The sequence below is a fragment of the Panthera tigris genome, chromosome B1 (assembly GCF_018350195.1).
Source record: "Panthera tigris isolate Pti1 chromosome B1, P.tigris_Pti1_mat1.1, whole genome shotgun sequence".
Lineage (NCBI taxonomy): Eukaryota > Metazoa > Chordata > Mammalia > Carnivora > Felidae > Panthera > Panthera tigris.
Window position 1 is genome coordinate 135,934,103 of NC_056663.1, and position 20,501 is coordinate 135,954,603.

A 20,501-nucleotide genomic window follows, 5' to 3' on the forward strand; every position below is an offset into this window, starting at 1 on the left:
AGATTCCTGAGACAGTGACTCAGAACACTACACTCCTATTACATCACTTTGCATTTTGAAATGGAGAATTTATAGTACCCTTTAAGTCAAAACCTGTGTGGTTTAGGTCACAAAGGGACATGGGCTGGATGAGGGTAGGGAGGGAGGAGGCTTGCAGGTGGAGAAGTCAAGGCTTCTAATACCTAATTTAATTTAATGATTTTCCAATATCCTGGCTGGGAAAGAATATTTTATATATATATATATAATTTTATTTAAAAATGTGTCATATTATCCAGTAGTTTCACTACCAGATATTGACCCAAAGAAAACAAAAATACTAGCTCAAAGAGATACATGCACCCCTAGGTTTCTTGCAGCATTCTTTACAATAGGCAAGATATGAAGCAACCCAAGAACCCATCAATAGATGAATGGATAAAGAAGATATGGTATATATGCAATGGAATACCACTCAATCATAAGAAAAGAATGAAATCTTGCCATTTGCAACAGCATGGATGGACCTAGAAGGCATAATGCTAAGTGAAAAAAATCAGAGAAAGATAAATACCACATGACTTCAGTCATGTGTGTAATTTAAGAAACAAATGAACAAAGAAAAAAAGACCAACAAAAATCAGACTCTGAAATATAGAGAGCAACCTGATGGCTGACCAGAGCAACCAGAGGGGAGCTGGCTGGGGGATGGGTGAAATCAGTAAAGGGGATTAAAGAGTACGCTTACCATGATGAGCACTGAGCAATGTACAGAACGGAATCATTATATTGTACAACTGAAACTAACATAACACTGCATGTTAATTATTCCTTAATAAAAAAATTAAAAATAAAATAAATAAATAAATAAATAATAAAATAAATATCCTGGTTCGTCAAAAAAATTATATATATAAAATGTGTATGAAATGCATATTCTTTCAGATCAAAGATTGAATCTTTTCGTCTATACTACAGCCTGGCACACAGTGGGACATTCAATAAATGCCCATTTTGTAAATGAATGAATGCCATTTCTATTTAATTCTCCTGCTGCAAAGTTTTCAGGCTTAGCTTCTCTAAAATAATGATTCATGCAGTTAAAAACAATCAATTCCTGATTTTTTTTTCTTCTCTCTATTCCTTGACCTTTCCTCATAAAAACACCATTTATCTCCTATCTCATTCCAGGCTCCAGGCTCATTCCCATTGGAAGGGTCTGTGAGGAACCTATTGCTGTAAACAGAATAAATGAAGAGGGCACGAGTTCTGCGTCCTTAGATTCATCTCCCAAGAGTCTCTACTCCATTTCTGCTGTTTCTCTGACTTCTAGGAGTAAATGGAACAAAAAACCAACACTGTATTTAATGAGAAAATACTCAACGATTGCCTACAGCACACACCCAGAGCCAAAAACATCCATGGGGATCTGGTTCCAGCATTTTTGCACAAACTGCATAAATACCAGAGATGATCATAGAAAACTAAATTTGGATTCCACTTATTTTTTACTTACCAGGGGGGAATTTGGAACAATGAATAATCCCCAAATTCTCTCTTTCACAGAAAATTTAAATAAACAGCTTTCTATTTATGAGGTGAGGAAAGCAGCACCTGACCATTATCCAGCAAGCAGGGCTGAGAGCCCGCACCAGGGGCTGGTCCATCCACAGTGCTTTTTCACATGGACTTGGCCCTAACTGATGTCTGCCAAGCCATGCTGGGAGCCTGGACAGCTTTTACCCAGCATGGTGGCAATGAGGTGGTTTTAAGCCTTGGGAATAATAATGACTCAAGTGTTTATAGCAGCTTTTAAGTCAAAAGAGGTCGAAGTGATTTTCCCTACCCACCAGGTTAAACCTTTGTTTACCTTTGCATTTTCAAAGCATTTCAGCGTGAATCTGAGACCATGAGCACAAGTGGCCTAAGTGGCTCAGGAAGATGTAGGGCTCGGGGAGGCAGAGTGAACAGCCCACGATAACTGAACGGAGAGCAATGAGCTCCTAGATGGAGCCATATGTATTTGACATGTGGGAGGCTGCCTCTGGGGGCACTCAGAGGTAATCACCAGTGTTCACTGAGAGAAAAGGTGGAATTCAGCAGACCTCCAGGACAAATCCTTCCCAAATTGGCGCCATTTAAACCCTCTGCAGGAATGCCACTCAGAGCTTAATCTTCACCCCCAGCATGAAACCTCATTCTGCAGCTCTCTCCCAGGCTGAAACCCCAGGGCCTGCTGCTTCCCTGGGAGAGCATCAGGAAGGAGGTGATGGCCGAGTAAAGTAGCAGGGCCATTATCGAGGTGGCTGGTAATGTCCCCACGTTCTGTCATCCTGCTGCTCCATCATGAATGTGGCTCTCAATTTAGAAAAATTAAAAAGAAGGAAGAGAATGGTCAATTTAACACAGTATCGAAGAGGTTTTTTCCTAGGCGGCCAACCACTTTGTTAGTAGGAACCAGTTGTCTTCACATGAGTCAAGTAGTTAATCACCCACAAAATCCCAAGAAGAGAAAAGAGAAGCAAAAGGCAGAAAAGGGAGGTTTAATGAGGGCAGGTGGAGGTATAAACCTTGTGAAGAAGAAAGCAACCGCGTTTCACTTTAAGAATGAACTTGCTGACAAGCCATGGTGATGGCAGCAGATACACAGCAGACCCAGACATGACCCAAGGCAAAGGGAGGTCTGCTTCTTTTCCTCCTACAGATGTCACTGGAGTGGGTTCATGCAGTTTGGAGTGAGTTCCCTGAACTGTTGAGTGTGAGGGTAAGGTCAGCACCTGACTTGTTCAGAGGCTATATGATAAAGAAGCAAGTTACAACCTCTGCATCTAAGCCTACCTGGGACAGAATTCCAGCTTTGCCACTCCCTACTTGTATAAACTTTGGCAAGTTGTTTGCAACCTCTGGGCCTCAGTTTCCTCATCAGTACAATCTTCGTTGTTGTGAATTTAAAGGACTTGACTTATGAAGAAAACTATTAAACATAACCAACATATAGGAAGTATAATTCAGACAATTCTACGGCAATTTGGGGAAACAGAACAAGCCAACCATGTTGAAGATGCCACCTGAGACCAGTTGGTGCACCAGGACTCTTACAGATTGATTACCTACATAGAGGAAAAGTTTGAAACAAACTTTGGTTGTTTTTACTTTTAGATCCAAGTTTCCTAGCACTTAGAAATGTAAGCACAAAGCTCATTTAGATCTCTGAAGAAATTAATTGTAAAAATTATTCTTAAAATGTTTTATGGGACGCCTGGGTGGCTCAGTCGGTTAAGCATTCACCATCAGCTCAGGTCATGATATCATGGTTTGTGGGTTCAAGCCCCACGTCCGGCTCTGTGCTGACAGCTCAGAGCCTGGAGCCTGCTTTGGATTCTGTGTCTCCCTCTCTCTGTGCCCCTCCCCTGCTCTCTCCCTCTCTCTCTCAAAAATAAATAAACTTAAAAAAAATTTTTTTTAATAGTTAACATTAGATAGAGTACATCCAGGTTCTCAGATGATTGGTTGAATTACCCAGTGCCTAATGTTCTAGTTAGTCTAAACAAAGACCAATGTCCTAGAAAACTATAGGAGAAAAATAATAATCAAAGAACGACCTCCACAATTCGACTGTTAAAATTATTAAGGGGTACGTGGTTCAGTCTGTTGAATGTCTGACTCTTGATTTCAGCTCAGGTCATGATCCCAAGGCCGTGGGATAGAGCCCTGTGTCAAGCTCTGTGCTAAGCATGGAGCTTGTTTAAGGTTTCCTCTCCCTCAGGGCCCCTGGGTGGCTCAGTCGGTTGGGTGTCTGACTTCGGCTTGGGTCATGATCTCACGGTTTGTGGGTTTGAGCCCCGCATCGGGCTCTTGTGCTGACAGTTTGGAGCCTGGACTGGAGCCTGCTTCAGATTCTGTGTCTCTGCTTCTCCCCCACTCACACTATGTCTTTCTCTCTCAAAAAATAAATAAACAATAAAAAAAATTTTTTTTAAGATTCTCTCTCTCTTCTTCTGCCCCTCTTCCCCACTTGCGCTCTCTCTCAAAAACAAATTTTTTTTAATATTAAAATTAAGTCAAGATGGCCAATATCTTGTTTCTTTCCTCTTCTTTGAATCAGTGAAGCAACAAACATGTCCTGGATGCCTCCTGTGGCCAACGCTCCAGGACTGGAACTGTAGAACTTGCAGAGAATTGTTACTGTCTGCAAATGAATCCTCTTCTACTTGAACGGTGAGAGGATAGGGTGTGGTCCTTTTAGGTCTGTGATCAGCGTAAAGAGTCTCTCCGTTAGGTCCTCCCCCCACCACTATAATGGCAACTATTTATCTCTTGTCTTATTACTAAAACGATTTAACAGTGACTTACCAATTGAAAGAGATAACCCAATAAGAAGAGAAAGAGAAAGAATCTCTACTGAAGTTTTACTGTGTGCTGGTATGCTTTTCCTGATTTAATCCTCATACTAATCTTATACAATATTCTTATATCCACTGTATAAGTGAGAAGCCTGAAGTTAGGAAAGATTAAATAACTTGCCACAGTCACAACAAAGCACTTACAACATCATTATTTTCCATGAGGCCTCTACATGGGTATTACTATGCTGTCCACAATTACCAAGCTGACCACAGGGCTTCCCCAAACTGTTGCAAAGCATTGAGAAGAAATACTGCATACGAATAAGATGTTGGGTTTTAAAGTCAGGCCTGCATCAAAGTTCATATTATTCCATTTATTCACATAGGATCTTGGGCAAGTTATTTAACCTCCCCAGGCCTCAGTCTCACATTAGTAAAAGGCAAAATAATTCACTTTATCACCGTGTCATGCCGTGTGAGATAATACATGTAAACTACTCATCCCAGAGCATGCCATAGTAATATCAAGTATACAGAGAGTGGTTATGATGTACATTGTGGTAAGAGTCTAAGCTCTCTCAGTCATAGAGTTCAGTAAATATTCACTGCAACTAACATTTCATTGTTGGCATAATCTAGCCATGTTTAAACATTTTTGGCACTCCTCTATTTCTAAAAGCTTTATCTGGCTGACTTACTTTAGGCTTCAAAAAGACTTTTATTTCCTTCCCACACTTAAAAACAGTTCTTTTATTAGTGTTGTCAGCTATGGACCAGCACAATGTAGTATAGGTCTGTATTGTATCTGTATCTAAGAAATAAGCACTACGTTGTGGAATGATATCTACTTGCAAATATGGTTCTATAAATATTGTGAATTCATGACAGAAGACATGTTCCTGGTCAACCTAACAATGAAACTGAGTCAAAGATGAATGCAGTCATTCCAACCCACAGAATAGGGATGAAAGCTAAAATGGCCAAAAGAAAAGCAGCCCGGCAATTGTGAAATTCAGATGTCAGACAAACAAAAATAAACAGGCACAATTTTTTAGCTCTTAGTTTGTGCCAGAGCCTAAGTGTTTTGAATTGATTAGTAAATTTAATCTTCACAACTACCTAGGAATATTGGTATTATCATCATCTCCCTTGTATAGATTCAAAAACTGAATCACAAAAAAGAGAACTTATCCAAGGCCATATAATTAGTATGACTTGAACCCAGGAAGGCTAGCTCCAAAGTCCATGATTCTAACCAGTACACAGAATTCTCTGCACAGAGTAGTAAAGGGAAAAATAAATGTATGAATTCTCTGGCTATAATAGATTCAGGTAGTAGATTTATTAGCTCATCATATCAATCCAACTTCTTTATTCCACGAGCCCCTAGCTCAATAAACAACACTTCCAGATTGTAGACAACACAAAACCTCATTTGGAAACTTATGAAGATTCAGGGAACTTTCCCACTCCCATCGTTGCATTAATCAAAACAAAGCTCTACTCCACAGTAGACATTATCTTTCATTTGGAAAATTCAGTTTGCTGTGGTTAATTTTTTAATGCTTCAGATTTGGCTTCAATTTCCCATGAAAAATTACAGCTCTTGTGTATTAAATATTAAAACATTCCTGTAAGAGTGCATAAAGTTCTTCTATAAAAAAAGATAGCACAACTTGAGCTTAGAGTGCCACCATCTATATTCAACTTTTTGCACCAAATCTTCCTTTTGCTAAAGGCATAATCTTTGGGGTGAGAATTGGCCGTACAAATATTAAGTCCAACAAATCAAGACCTTTAGATAATAAATGATTCTACAATTTAGTAGTATCTCAAAAGATAGTCGCTCAAAAGAGAGTTGTCTCAAAGGAGAACTAAGAATACTACCTCAGAGCTTGCTCAGGGCAAAATTGCATTGACAGTCTAGAATCTTTGTTTAATATCAAAGCTAAATTAAATCACAGGAAATGACACTATGAAATGATCAAAAAAAAATTAAGAACCGTTACAATCAATTTAGTGCAATAGATATTGAGATGTCACCAGACTGATACCAGATTGACCTATAATAATGAATTGTTATTAGAATTATTTCTTCTTTCTCTAGAAGAAAAAGAAGATAGAAGTTGTATAAAACTTAAGTAAACAATTTTCAGGGTTGTAGACATTAAGATTTCAAACTTTTTGATAGCACTAAATTTTGCTTTAACATTGTCCTACAGATTCAGGCCTGCAAGACCAGTATATCTTAAAATAAAAATCTTTTTCATATTTTAAAAATTACTGAAGTCTCTTGGGTTAGATATAAGATGGCATACCTTAATGCCATATTCAATTACATATCAAATAGTGTTACTGTAAATTTCATTTATTAATCAGGTCATTCATTTATTCCACAAATATTTTCCACTCACTATGGGCCAGTCAGTATATCTGGCACTGAGGATACAGAGATGAATAAGAAAGACCTCTGCAAAGTCTGCCAACCCCATTTTAAAGAGAAATTGGGACATTAAAAGAAAACAATAACAATTCTTCACATTTGCAAAATGCTTTTTCTATTGCTATCTTCAGAACCTGTTGTGAAGAAGCTGTTGCCATACCCTTTTTACAGATGAAGAAAGCAAGGCTCAAAACCCTCATATAATTGATAAGGGTAACACTGCTAATAAGAGAAACAGAACTTAAACTTGGAAATTCAACTTCAAAATCCAAAATCATCCCATTATATATTGCTTCAGTGTACAAGAAGGAAATGGATGACGGGCCTGGGAAATTCATCAAACCCTCTGAAGAAAAACAAAGAACAACACCAAATATGAGGAGATGGGTCTAACAGCCAAAATCCTAACTCTCAGCTAGTCCTTCACCTCTTGTAAAAAATAGGGCTTACCACCATCCAGGCAGCAGTGTGACATGGGAATAATTTTGTTCCACTTCCAACATCTAATTCTTGAAATACCCTCCTCCTGCCCTCGATATCCTGATTTTCTATCTCTTATATTGCCACGCACCATCACGTGTTCCTAATCCACCATTTTCTTCTTAGCTTCATTCACTTCCTTATCTAGCTTTATAACCAGAATCAATCATTTCCAAACTGCTTGTAGTACCTTAAAATCTTTGATCCTTGACTTCCTCGGTCTTATTTTTATTATGATGATGAAAATCAGAAACTATGACAACTGGGCCCATAGCACATTTTGTTCTCTTAATTGATCCCTGGCCTCTATGTTCTTTATCTTATTCTTCTCTTATTTCCTTCCCAATGCTTTTCCCACTTCCACTGTTTGACAATATTTCCACCTTCCAAAGACTCCAGTCCTGTTCCTAGTGCTGAAATTCAATCCCTATCATCACATCAACTCTCAGGAGCTGACTTAACCTCTCATTAGGACACTAGAAAACAAGGATTCACGGACTATAGTCCAAGGGCAAATCTTGAAGCAGATGTTGGTGATGGAATATGAAGAATGGCTGTAGTGTCAGGTTGCCTATCCTCAAATCTCAGTTCTATTGTGTCTTGCCTAAGCGATAAGACAAAGTGTCTACTATCTCTGAACTTCTGTTTTCTCTCTATAATATTGCAGGATTAAAAACAGCACCTTCCTCAAAATATACTTGAGAAATAAATGAAATGATACAGGTAAAATAATTAATATTATTCCTGGCATATAGTAAGCACCAAATAAACTTAAGGTATATTATAATTATTCTAGGAACTACTTCTCTTTCTTCTCAGCAACATGGCTTCAACAGAAACTTATATGATACAACTCTCTTGCCCATAGTTGACTGTTCTAGGATTGGGACCCCCACCCTAATGAAACCCATGAATCCTTTCTCATATTTACACTCACCATTTCCAACACCTTGAGCTACCTGTTCAAGGCAATGCAAATACCTTTAGGGAAATGTTAAGGAAATCTCAGAAAATAATTATAGCTCAGGAAGGTACAGATTAAAGTTCTAGTACACTTGAACTTTCTCTTGAATTTCTAAATGGATCGTACCTTAAGACATAGAGCTTTATGAGAGAAGGAAAATTTTCTACGGACAATGCCTCTGACTCCAAACTTGGTCCTCCCTTCCTGTCCCTAAGTTCTTTTCACAAATTGCTCTGTCCTTTTAACCTCTCCCTCAACCACAATCCCTGAGAAGTATAGTCTATGCCAGTGGCTTTCAATCTGTGGTAATCTTTTCCCTCAGGAAACATTTGACAATATCTGGAGACATCACAACTGGGGAGGGGAGGGTGCCTTGCTGCTGGCATCTAGTGAGTAGAGGCCAGAGATGATGCTAAACAGCCTAAAATGCACAGGAGACCCCCCTCCCCAGTAAAAATTATCTGGCCCAAAATGTTAATAATATGAAAGTTGAATAACCCTGGTCTAAACTCAAACAGAAATGAATCTTTTCAGGGCACCTGGATGGGTCAGTCGGTTAAGCATCTAGCTCCTGATTTCAGCTAAGGTCATGATCTCACAGTTCATGAGTTCAAGCCCCACATCAGGTTCTGTGCTGACAGCACAGAGCATGCTTGGGATTCTCTGTCTCCCTCTCTCTCTGTACCTCCCCACTCACTCTCTCTCTCTCTCTCTCTCTCTCTCTCAAAAATAAATAAATAAATAAACAAACAAATAAATATTGAAAGAAAGAAAGAAAGAAAGGAAGGAAGAAAGAAAGAAAGAAAAAAAGAAATGAACCTTTCCTCCACTACCAAAAAGTCAATTCTACCTTTGGAATCAGTGTTCTTCCATTATTATGTATAAGAGTTTTAATTTCTTTCCTTGTTTACCTAAATCCTACCATAATCATATAGTGCTACACTAGTCGTAAAGGTCATTTGTTACCCTGGGGATGGATCAGGATGATTACATCCATTTAACTCAAAATTTAGCTATGATGGAGCTTGGAAGGGAGGGGAAGTTGCCAATCTTCCCATCACAAGTGTATTCCAAGAAGACACAAGGGCAAAGGTACACTCTTAAGAAAGAATGTTGAATTAGCAAGACAAGCATTGTGACAACTAGTGTTAAAAGAACTTTGGCAGGGAAATAACAACCTTTATGTAAACTTGGTGGATGCTTTAAACAAGGAGAACACTGATCACAAAATCAGTAATGGTAAATAAGTTAATGGTGTTAACTTTAAACAGAGCAAAGAACAATTTTATATGAGTAAAAACAACTGAGTGTATTTGGGAATAGCAGAGGAATTGCAATTCAGGATGCAAACCATAGACAAACCTAAAGAGACAAAGGGAAGGTCAGTTTTTATCAGGTTTTAGGAGAAAATATGGGATGGTTGTTCTGAACAAAATTTATTGGAAAAGAACAAGAGTTTGAGGTTATGACAATTTTTCATTGGCTGCAAGCAGTGGTTAGTGCCTTGTTGCTGGGACAAGTTGAGATCTTCCTTCCCTTTCTTAAAGGCAGGAGATAAATTCATATGTGAAAAGTGTCCTCCTTTGTTGACATAATCACCTTCCTTCTTCCTGTTGGTTCTTCAGGCTTCAATGAATGGTATCTATGTGAGACCTCCCCTTCAGGGCTTCCTGACTCAATTTTAAGTGAATCTTCCTTTATTTATTTTCACAATGGGCTACAGTAACCAATAAAATTTCTAGAAAGTAATTAGAAATAGTATCTCAGATTGAGCAAGTGCTGAGCCTTGAAGAACTTGAAACTTGAAGTATGAGTCCTGTCTTCTTCACAAAAGATACCAATAGGATGAATTGTGGCAATCCTATCATGTTAACCTCGTCAAAATACTGGCTGAAGGGATATTAACAGGAAGGTACATTGAAGACAAATTCATAATGCAATGTATCTAAAGAACTAGATAAGTAGGCTTATTTTATACATAGGCCACTATACATAAAAAGTAGGAAGAACATACTAGATATTTTTAAATTAATGTTCTTATCAGCTAAAATTTGTAATGAGAATAAAAAGCAATTGAACAAAAACTATGGGCTAATTTTTAGATAATTTTTAGATATATAAGATAGAAAGAATTGAGCTAGCCAAGAAGAGGATTGAGTATTCAAAAAAATGTGGAGTAAGTGATGCCAAACAAAGGTAAATTTGGTCAACCTGATGTTTGCAATGGAAAGAAATAGACATCAGGAGGGATAGTTGGTATAGTCATTGGTCTTTGGACACAAAATCAGTAGAACTGTCCAATTCTTTTAGGAGAAAATGAGTTAAGGCTATATGTAGAGTGCAATCTTATTAACAAAGAATCCAAGCTTGAGTTCTTTATCCAAATTCACCCATTATACATCTCCTATCACATTGGATAACACAATCACAATGAAAAAGAAACCATTTACTTAGTCCATTTTTTACTGCCCACTATAGATACCATTAAGATATTTTCATGATAGATAGAGATGTGCTGTTCAGATCCCTTTCAAGGAAGGACTTGCTGCCTCTTACTCAATTCCTTCCTGGAGCCTTTCAAGCCTCCTTGCAAAAGTTCATGTCCTTCCTGGGGCAGCCTGACTGATCAAGATGAGAGGACAAAGGCCTGCTCATTTCAGCCCATTGCAGGACACTCAGATGGAATGTTTGCTAGCATTAAGGTCTGACTACTTCCTCTGCCCTGTCCTGTCCTGTGTCCTCTCCTTTCCTTTCACACTGATAAATATTTTTCACCCCAAACTTCTTAGCCTCTCTTCCAGAGAACCTAACATGTGACAATTACAGTTAGAAGAATCTCAAGAGGTTCTTAGACCTTCCACTCAACTGCAATACCCGTTCCTTACCTCTAATTAGCAACTTGAGCTTGGAGAAAGTACTTAATCCCTCTAAACCTTGGTGTCCTTATCTGTGAACCGATGTTGATAGTTACTGCAAAGAATAGTTGTAGAGAATAAATTTAAATAATGTATGTAAAATGCTTAACTTGGTGCCTGGCTCACAGCAGGTATCCAGGAATTGCCAGCCCTACCCTTTCCAACAATAGAAAAAGAAGGGGGGGGGGGGGAAAGACCAAATAATTTTTAATGGATAAAGTTTTCTAAAATTCCAGAGATGGCATAATTTGGAGATATTGATAAAAGCCAGGTTTCTTTGTTGTTATGTGTTGTAACATTATGAAGAAAGTTTCCTGGATTGCAGTTTATAAACCTAGTTAATAAAGTAACCAAAGGCAGTAGAAAAATTGTGATACAGGAATGGGGGAAGATTTAAAGCAACTCTTAAAGCAGTTGTAGCAAGAAGCATGGCTCCTGCCCACACATAGATTGGATCTACCCACTCTCCTTCACATCTGACTTACAATAAGAAGTCTCTAGAGTATTGTTGGTCTGAAAAGGGCTGTCCTAGTAACTAGTAAGAATGGTTGCAGAAGAAGAGGATTATGTAGGATATAAGAGGGGCTAAACTCAAAGAGGGGACTTGGTAACTGTGAGAGTAAAATAAAAAAACATTTAGTTACAAAATTCAGCGTCAAGATTTCCTCTATCCAATAGTACTTTAAAATGTCTCCCATGTAGCTCTCTATATCCCTGACATCAGGGCACACAAGCTTTGTCGACTAGATGAAAAATATTGACAGCTAGATTGTTGTAATAATATAGACAGAGACACTAAGTTTCAAAGTGCAAGACTGTTATTCAACTTGGAAAGCACAGAACCAGTTATTCCTTCAGGTATCCAGTCACCTTGGTAGCTGTTCATGGCACAGAGGAAAGCTTTAGGAGTAGACATTTCAGTTTTTATGTCTACAAAACGTTGCTTTAGCCCCACAGCTCCTAAGGAATGAAGCTAGTGTCAAAGATTTAATGCCTTTTCGCATTAGTGATGTCAGCACAAAAATGGCCATCTTCTCTGAATAATTTATCTTCCCACTGCATAATTTTCTTATCTTTTTTTCTGCATTTTGGCTTTTTACTATAGATGGAGAGGTAAATGGCTGTTAGTCCCTGACAAAACCTGTGGAGCATCCTTCCCATCAATCAATTAAAAAACACTTACCTTACATTCAACATGATTTATTTCTTGTTAATACAATTGTCTCACTATATCCTTCTATTATTATATCCTTAATTCCATTAGCCATTCGCTTAATGCTCGCTTTAAGGCTGACCCCCAAAGAGCTCGGAAGAGAGAGGGAAGTCCTTCTAATAGTGGCATTGCCAATAAAACTCTGGAAGCTCTTCTCCTAAAGCCGTGTAGGTCACGGAAAAGATAGGTCACAGAATGTATCCTGCCTGAAAAGAATAGAGCAATCTTTCATTTATTTGTTCTGATGGATACTGCTTGATGGTTTAAAAATCCTTAAGAGCTCTTATCTTAAAAGTCAACACAATAGGTTCACAAAGCATAATCCTTTACATCTCATAGGAATGGACGAGACTCTACCAAGCTTTCCTTAAGCAAATTTAAAAAGGGGAAAACAAAGGATAAAAAACCATTTGTATTGTTTAAAGATTAATGGCTTGCTTGGGGTGGAGCAAAAGGTTAACCTCTTAAATACTTAAGTGACACAAAAACATTGTAGTATTAAGGTGGTGGAGTTTCTTGTTCTCTAGCAACTTTCTTCCATTTGGGTTGAAATTTGAGAGCTCTAAAAAGAGACCTTTGGACTGCACTTCTAAAATTACACATTGAACAGCTGCTAGGATTTTTTCTTCAGTGAGGTCATACATTTTTTCATTTTAATGTTTATTTATTTATTTTGAGAGAAAGAGAGAGTGTGTGAGTGTGTGTGTGTGTGTGTGTGTGTGTGTGTGTGTGTGTGTCAGGGAGGGGCAGAGAGATATAGGAGAGAGAATCCCAAGCAGGCTCCGCGCTGTTAGCACAGAGCCCCATGTGGAGTTCCGTCCCACAAACCAGTGAGACCATGGCCTGAGACAAAATCAAGAGTCAGACACTCAACTGACTGAGCCACCCAGGCACCCCAAGGACATATGCTTTCTTTTTGAAATTCAACTGGATGACTATCTTCATATAATATACAAGCACATATATTCCTATATCAGTATATATTGCGTTCGGTCATATGTAGCAGTCCCTATGGCCTGCCTAACAGTCATTTCTCTCTGCTTCCTTGCAAATAGAAACACAGTTTTATTCAGGTGTCCATTTTTCAGAAACAAGGTTCCCATCCAAAGCCTAAGGGTAAATCTGGTCAATAAAACCAGTAGCGGACATTTCATAGCCCCTGCTGGTCATTGATATTGGGGCAGGTTTCTGGGATAGGTTTTCCCATTTCTAACAATAAACATAAAACACGAACATAATTGTGACTATCTGTGATGCTTGGAGTTTTGACCATCATTGGAGACACAGACAAGAACATAGCCAATATCCTGGGGATGACAGATTAGAAAAACAGAAAGTATCTGTCTCTTTGATAACATAATTTATCCCAGGAATTAATCAAACAGAGCCTACCTCCTTCGACATTTCTTGTTGTATGAAAGAATACGTATAGTCATTGTTTAAGTCAGTTAAGTCAGCACTGTCCCTTAACTACAGCTAGAGGTGTCCCTGCTGGATGTCACAGGCACTTTTTTAAAACACCATCTTTTACATTTTTGCTTTTTGCTTCCTCTTCCTTTTCCATCTCTTTTCCTTCTTTCATCACAAATCACTTCCCACTTAGCCCTATTCTGAGTTAACCTACATTTACAACTTAGAACATGTCTGCCAGTATTTTTCTCCATGTGCACTTAATCCTATAAACATAAACATAAAGGTTATAGCTTCACAAACAAAAATGAGATTGCATCATGCACATTCTTTCGCATCATGGTTTTTTTATATTCCACAATGAACGTGGGAATTTCTTTAGGTCAACTAATATAGCTTTAAATTCAACACAGGCTCAGTAACATTCATGGTATGGGTGTGAAAATTCAACAGTTTCCCTAATAGTAGTCGCTTCCTTGGTTTTTAATTTATTGCTGAATACACAATGAGTTAATATAAACTTGGGCACATATTCTTTCATACTGGTGCTTTTATTTATGTGGGATAGATTCCAAGAGTGAATGCTGAAAAAACTATACATTATCTTTTTAATAATCATTTTCCTGAATGACACCATGAGTCACCGTTTCAATAATATAGGAGAGAAACTTTTCCCCAAATGCTCACCAGAACTGGCTTTCACTTTCTAAACTTTTGTCATTGGGATAGGTGTAATGGATAGCTCATGTTTACTCTAATTTGTATCTTCCTCTCTGCTAGTGAGTTTAAGTATATGTATATTTGCTAACCATTTGTATTGGCTTCTCTATAAATAGTATATTTTTATTCCTGCCCATTTGTTGTTGCTACATGGCTAGTCTTTTTACTCATAAACCTGTAAAAGTTTTTTGTATATTATAGATGACAGCTCTTTGTCATGTATGTTGCAAATATCATCATATAGTCAATCCTTTGTCCGGTGTGGTATCTTTTCTAAACATAAACATTAAATTGGCTATTTATAGCAGCACTGTCAACAATTGCCAAATTATGGAAAGAGCCTAAATGTCCATTGACTGACAAATGGATACAGAAGAGGTGTTATATACGTACAATGGAATATTACTTGACAATCAAAAAGAATGAAATCTTGCCATTCGCAACGTGGATGGAACTAGCATATTATGCTAAGCGAAATAAGTCAGAGAAAGATAAATATCATATGATTTCACTCATATGTGGAATTTAAGAAACAAAACAAGTGAACATAGGGGAAGGGAAGGAAAAATCACATAAAAACAGAGAGAGAGGAAAACCATAAGAGACTCTTAAATATAGAGAACAAACTGAGAATTTCTGGAGGGCTGTTGGGTGGGAGGATGGGCTAAATGGGTGATGGGCATTAAGGAGGGCACTTGTTGGGATGAGCACTGGGTTCATGTAAGTGATGAATCACTGGGTTCTACTCCTGAAACCATTACTACACTATATGTTAACTAACTTGGATTTAGGGGCGCCTGGGTGGCTCAGTTGGTTAAGCGTCCGACTTCAGCTCAGGTCACGATCTCACCGTCCGTGAGTTCGAGCCCCTTGTTGGGCTCTGGGCTGATGGCTCAGAGCCTGGAGCCTGCTTCTGATTCTGTGTCTCCCTCTCTCTCTGCCCCTCCCCCGTTCATGCTCTGTCTCTCTCTGTCTCAAAAATAAATAAACGTTAAAAAAAAATAACTAACTTGGATTTAAATAAAATTCAAAAACTTAAAAATTAAAAAAAAAATTTAAGAAGGGAACTTCCAGCAAAAAAAGTAAGAACTATAATAATTCCTTATCCTATGACAATTCTATACAATAAATAGATTAGCCAACATAATTTATCTATAATATAGAATGAAAGAACCAAACATGCTGTAATGTTTCATACAGTTTTTAAAATGTGGGGACACTCTTTTTTTCTTTTTTTTTTGTGGGGACACTCTTAAATGTACATGTAGAATATATGGAATATATACAATTTATCTATAATATAGAATGAAAAAGCTGAATGGGCTGTAATGTTTTGTAGTTTTTAAAATGTGGAGACATTCTTAAGTGTATGTGTAGAATGTATGAAATATATATAGGAATTGTATTCAACTCTTTCAATAACTTCATCGATTTTCTAGAAGGCCACATAAGAGAGTAATACATTAAAATGGTTTTGAAAAGGTGAAAAAAGTTGGCTTATATGATCCTCTTTTTCTAGCTTCTGAGTTTACAGTTAATATTAAGAGCATTGCTCTACCTTGCCCTCATCCCTACCTAGTATTGCATATATAAGCCTGTTTCTCACTTTAAAACTTTAATTTGGGCACCTGGGTGGCTCAGTTAGTTAAGCATCCAACTTCGGCTCAGGTCATGATCTCAAGGTCCATGAGTTCAAGCCCCATATCGGGCTCTGTGCTGACAGCTCAGAGCCTGAAACCTGCTTCAGATTCTGTCTCCCTCTCTCTGCCCCTCCCCCATTCACACTCTGTCTCTCATTCTCTCTCTCTCAAAAAATAAATAAACATTAAAAATTTTGAAATAAAACACCCTAATTTGTTTTAAAACCCTGCCACTAGGTAAAAAGGCATTAAGTTAAAAATATTTCAAGTCATAGAAGGAAAGCAGAATGGAGGTTGCCAGGAGCTGGAGGCAGGAGGAAATGGGGAGTATTGTTCAAAGGGTTTCAGTCAAACAAGATGAAAAAGTTCTAGATGTCTGCTGTACAACATCGTGTGTGTAGTTAATAAAACTGCACTATACACTTAAAATTTTGTTAAAAGAGTAGATTTCACACTAATGTGTTTTTTATCACAATAAAAAAAACATTTACACTAATTTTAGAAGACAAATTATGGTGCATTTCATTATGACACAGGAGATACCCAAATAATTTTCACAGCTAGAAAAATGTGCTAACAATGAAAGCAAGTATGTACAAGTAATAAACAACAACTGGAACATAAATGCAGTTCACACATAAAATGTGGGCATGTTTCTGACTCTGTTTTTCCCATGTCTTTCTTAATGTCTTTCTTTCTTTGTTTCTTATTTATTTTTAATGTTATTTTATGTTTATTTTTTGAGAGACAGAGCGTGAGTGGGGGAGGGGCAGAGAGAGAGGAAGACAGAATCCGAAGCAGGCTCCAGGGTCTCAGCTGTCAGCTCAGAGCCAGACTCTGGGCTCCAACTCATGGGCTGGGAGATCATGACTGGAGCCAAAGTCAGATGCCCAACCGAGCCACCCAGGTGCCCCCATAGTTGTTTTTTTTTAAGTAGTCTTTGTTATATTTATGTAGTTTCATACTAATCTTATTTTATTTAGTGTTTTTATTAAGAATTGGTATGTAATTTTGGGAGGGGGGGGATGGGCTAAATGGGTAAGGGGCACTAAGGAATCTACTCCTGAAATCATTGTTGCGTGATATGCTGACTAGTTTGGATGTAAATTTAAAAATATATAAATAAATAAATAAATAAATAAATAAATAAATAAATAAATAAAAGAATTGGTATGTAATTTTATCAAGCACCTGTCAATATCTACTTTTATCATAGGGTTTTTTTCCCTTAATTTATTAGTGTATTATGTATTAGATTTTTCTGGTATTTGAACCATTCTTACATTCTAGAAATTAACCATACAAAACTCTATTTATTCATATTTTACTTATAAGTTTCTCTTCTAGATTTCTACAAGAAATTAGTCTATAGCCATCTTTCACAGTGTCTCTATCAGATTTTGGTATTTAAAATGTTATTATGGCTTTATTCATTTCAGTGGGCTTATCAATCTTTTCTATAGCTTGGAATAAGTTAAATAACACAGGTATCATCTATTCTTTAAGGTGAGATATAACTCAGCTGGAACCCCCAGATAGTTGTTTTCTATGTTGGAACTTTACTCGGTTTTCAACATCTTCTAGATTTATCAGACAATTCAATTGTGCCACTTCTGTTGAACTAATTTTTGTGATTTATATTTTGCTAGGAAGTGTCTAGATTTTCAAATTTATTGTTGTAGAGTTGAACGTAGTATTCTCTTATAACACTTTAAATGCACCTGTGTCTGTATTCATGTCACCTCTCTCATTCATGACATTGTATAATCCTGCTTGCATGCTTTTACTCTTTTTCTTTTAACAGGGGTAAGAATTTTATTTTTCATTTCTATTATTAGCATTATGTTAACTAAACAATATTGTTTTTAGAGAAGCATCATCTAAGAAGAAGACATTTAAAGGAAACATACAGTTTAATGGATTATTAAGACATATAAATTTCCACATATCTTACTGGAAAAAAATTCAGCAGGTGGTTTCCATCCCAGGGTACCTGATAATCCATAAATGCAGTGCATCATACATTAGCACCACACTGCCAACAATTACACAGATTAGTTATTTTTAATAATTCTCAAAAAAGTTTATCAATTTCATTGGTCATTTGAAAGAATCAAGTATTTGAATTTGTTATTCTTGCCTCTTTTTGTTTTGCTTTCTTCATTGCTTTTGTTTTCTATTTCATTTTTTTTCTTCTCCCCAGTTCTTTTTGTTCCTTACCCTATGAGTACGAAGTTCCTTTACTTTTCATATTCTAATAACAAAATTACTTAGGGCTATAAGGTTTCTTTGTGGAACAACTTTTCAGTGTTGCTAAACTTTGATTAAAGGTAATTACAAGTCCCAGTTTTCTAGACAATCAAAGACAAACTGTTGTGGTCACATATATCAAAATACATAAACAGACAAACTGAAACAAAAAACTAAGATGGAATAAGACATTTAAGGTGATGTGCAGTGAAGCAAAAGTACATTTATGAGTAGAGAGTCCCAGTGGGAGCCAGGGTCGAGAATATTTGCCATGATGACTATCTGCCTAAACCCTCTCAGACTGGGCCATAAACCTACAGTCATACTGACACTATCACTACGAGGCTGGTTTTCAAATCAATCTATTGGAACAGAAAATAAAACTTTTTTAGCATAATCAGGAGAGTCTTGGTTAAAAATTCATGTAATAGGCAGAAATATGAGTGATTGATCAAAGCACTATCTTTGTCTGCTCAGGCCACCATAACCAAATCCCACAGACTGCTGTCTTAAGCAGCAGGCATTTATTTCTCACAGTTCTGGAGACTGGAAGTCCAATATCAAGGTTCCAGCAGGACCGGGTTATGATACGGTCTCTTTTCTTGGGTTGCAGATAGCTGCCTTCTCACTGTGTCTTCACATGGCCTTTCCTCAGTGCACACGAGTGGAGCAAGAGAGAGAGAAAAAGAGGGGTGGGGGAGGGAGAGAGAGAGAGAGAGAGAGAGAGAGGGAGGGCACTCTGGTATCTCTTCCTCTAAGGTCACTAATCCCATCTTGAGGACTCCACCTGTACAACCTCCTCTGAACTTAATCACCTCCCAAAGTCCCCATCTCCAGTACCATTACATTGAAGGTTAGGACTTTAACACAGGAATTTTAGGAAGAACACAATCAGTCACCAAATTTGCAGACACCCAGTTGACAAACAATGCTGCAGAATCATCTGCTTAATTTTTTTTGTCTACCTAACCATCTTACTCTTTGCTTTCACCAAATTCCATTAATTATATTCCTCAGAAGATAAGATGAAATGAAGAAATGCCAATATTTGTTGAAGTAGAAAACAAACACTAACATGGCATTCTTGAAAGCTGAGGACCATTCCATAGTCTTCCATAGTCAACAAGCAATAAACCATCTTTAAGCTCCTCTTTTCAATTCAGTTCGTATGACCACCTACAGACTTTTATTAAGTCTTTCTGGCAAGCCTAGAACAGGAGTGTGGAGGGAAAAAAAATGTATTTTGTATAGTCTGCCCCCCAGAAGCTTCAGAGTCACAGAAATTCTATTCACAGTGGGAGACTATGAAAGCCTTTTCAGAGGCATGTTTGTGCTGCCCTTCTAAAACAGAAAAACTAAGACCCCTCGCCTGTGGTTCCTCTCCACACTCCATGAGCTGAAAGGCGTCTGCTCTGCCTCTGATTATAACATTTAAGCAAGAGGGCTGGCCACAGAATTCTATGCATCATTTAGGACTTTGATGCTAAACTGAATTCAGAGGAAAAAATGTCTCTGCCAGTCTGGGGTTGCTGCTGACAAGGAGGAATATTGATTGGGGTGATGACAGAGCTCTCCTGGTTTAACTCCTCATACTGGGAGGCTCTACTCTGTCTTTCTAAATCTCAATTACCTCTGTGCTGCTGAAGACTCTGCCTCCATCAGGTCAAATAGAAGAATGAAGATTTTCCTAAAACAAACCTACAGCAGGAGGGAGTAGGTGACAGTGTCTGTAGGGTTCACATGTTGTACTTTCACCTCCCGAGTTTATCAAAGGAGCTTTTATGCTGGTCATCTGGTGCTGCTTGAAGCAGGACAGTTTGCAATAATGCCCCAGTCTGGTTTTTGTGACATCACAGTACCAGGTTTAGTTATCATGTTTTGTGACCTGTCACTTTAGTTTTGCTTTAGATAATCGGGGCTGTGCAACCATTATGATTCATAAGCTTATACCAGGCTGCTTAGATTTAAATCCTGGATCTCTTCCTTACTTGTTTGGCCAGTAACTTAACCTCACTGTCTCTCAGTTTGCTCAGCTATACAACGGGAATAAAACAGAACTCCCTTAATGGAGTTGTTGTGACAGTGCTCACCCAGCCCATAGTGAGCACTGGGTAGCACTGGCTATTGTTATTGCTTCATCA

At 37.8% G+C, this 20,501-nt stretch overlaps 2 long non-coding RNA genes across 2 annotated transcripts in view; both read right to left on the reverse strand.

The window, feature by feature from the left end:
* The window catches only part of LOC122237995, a 144,073-nt gene extending 123,875 nt beyond the window's left edge, over positions 1-20,198 (reverse strand). The window contains exon 1 of the long non-coding RNA XR_006216899.1: positions 19,991-20,198. This is a non-coding gene — a long non-coding RNA (uncharacterized LOC122237995). The remainder of the gene's footprint in view (positions 1-19,990) is intronic.
* On the reverse strand, positions 9,625-11,176 carry LOC122237997. The gene is made up of 2 exons (XR_006216903.1): positions 11,098-11,176; positions 9,625-9,950 (listed from the first exon to the last, which is right to left on the reverse strand). It is a non-coding gene; the product is annotated as an uncharacterized LOC122237997 (long non-coding RNA).
* Positions 20,199-20,501: the final 303 nt, after the last annotated feature.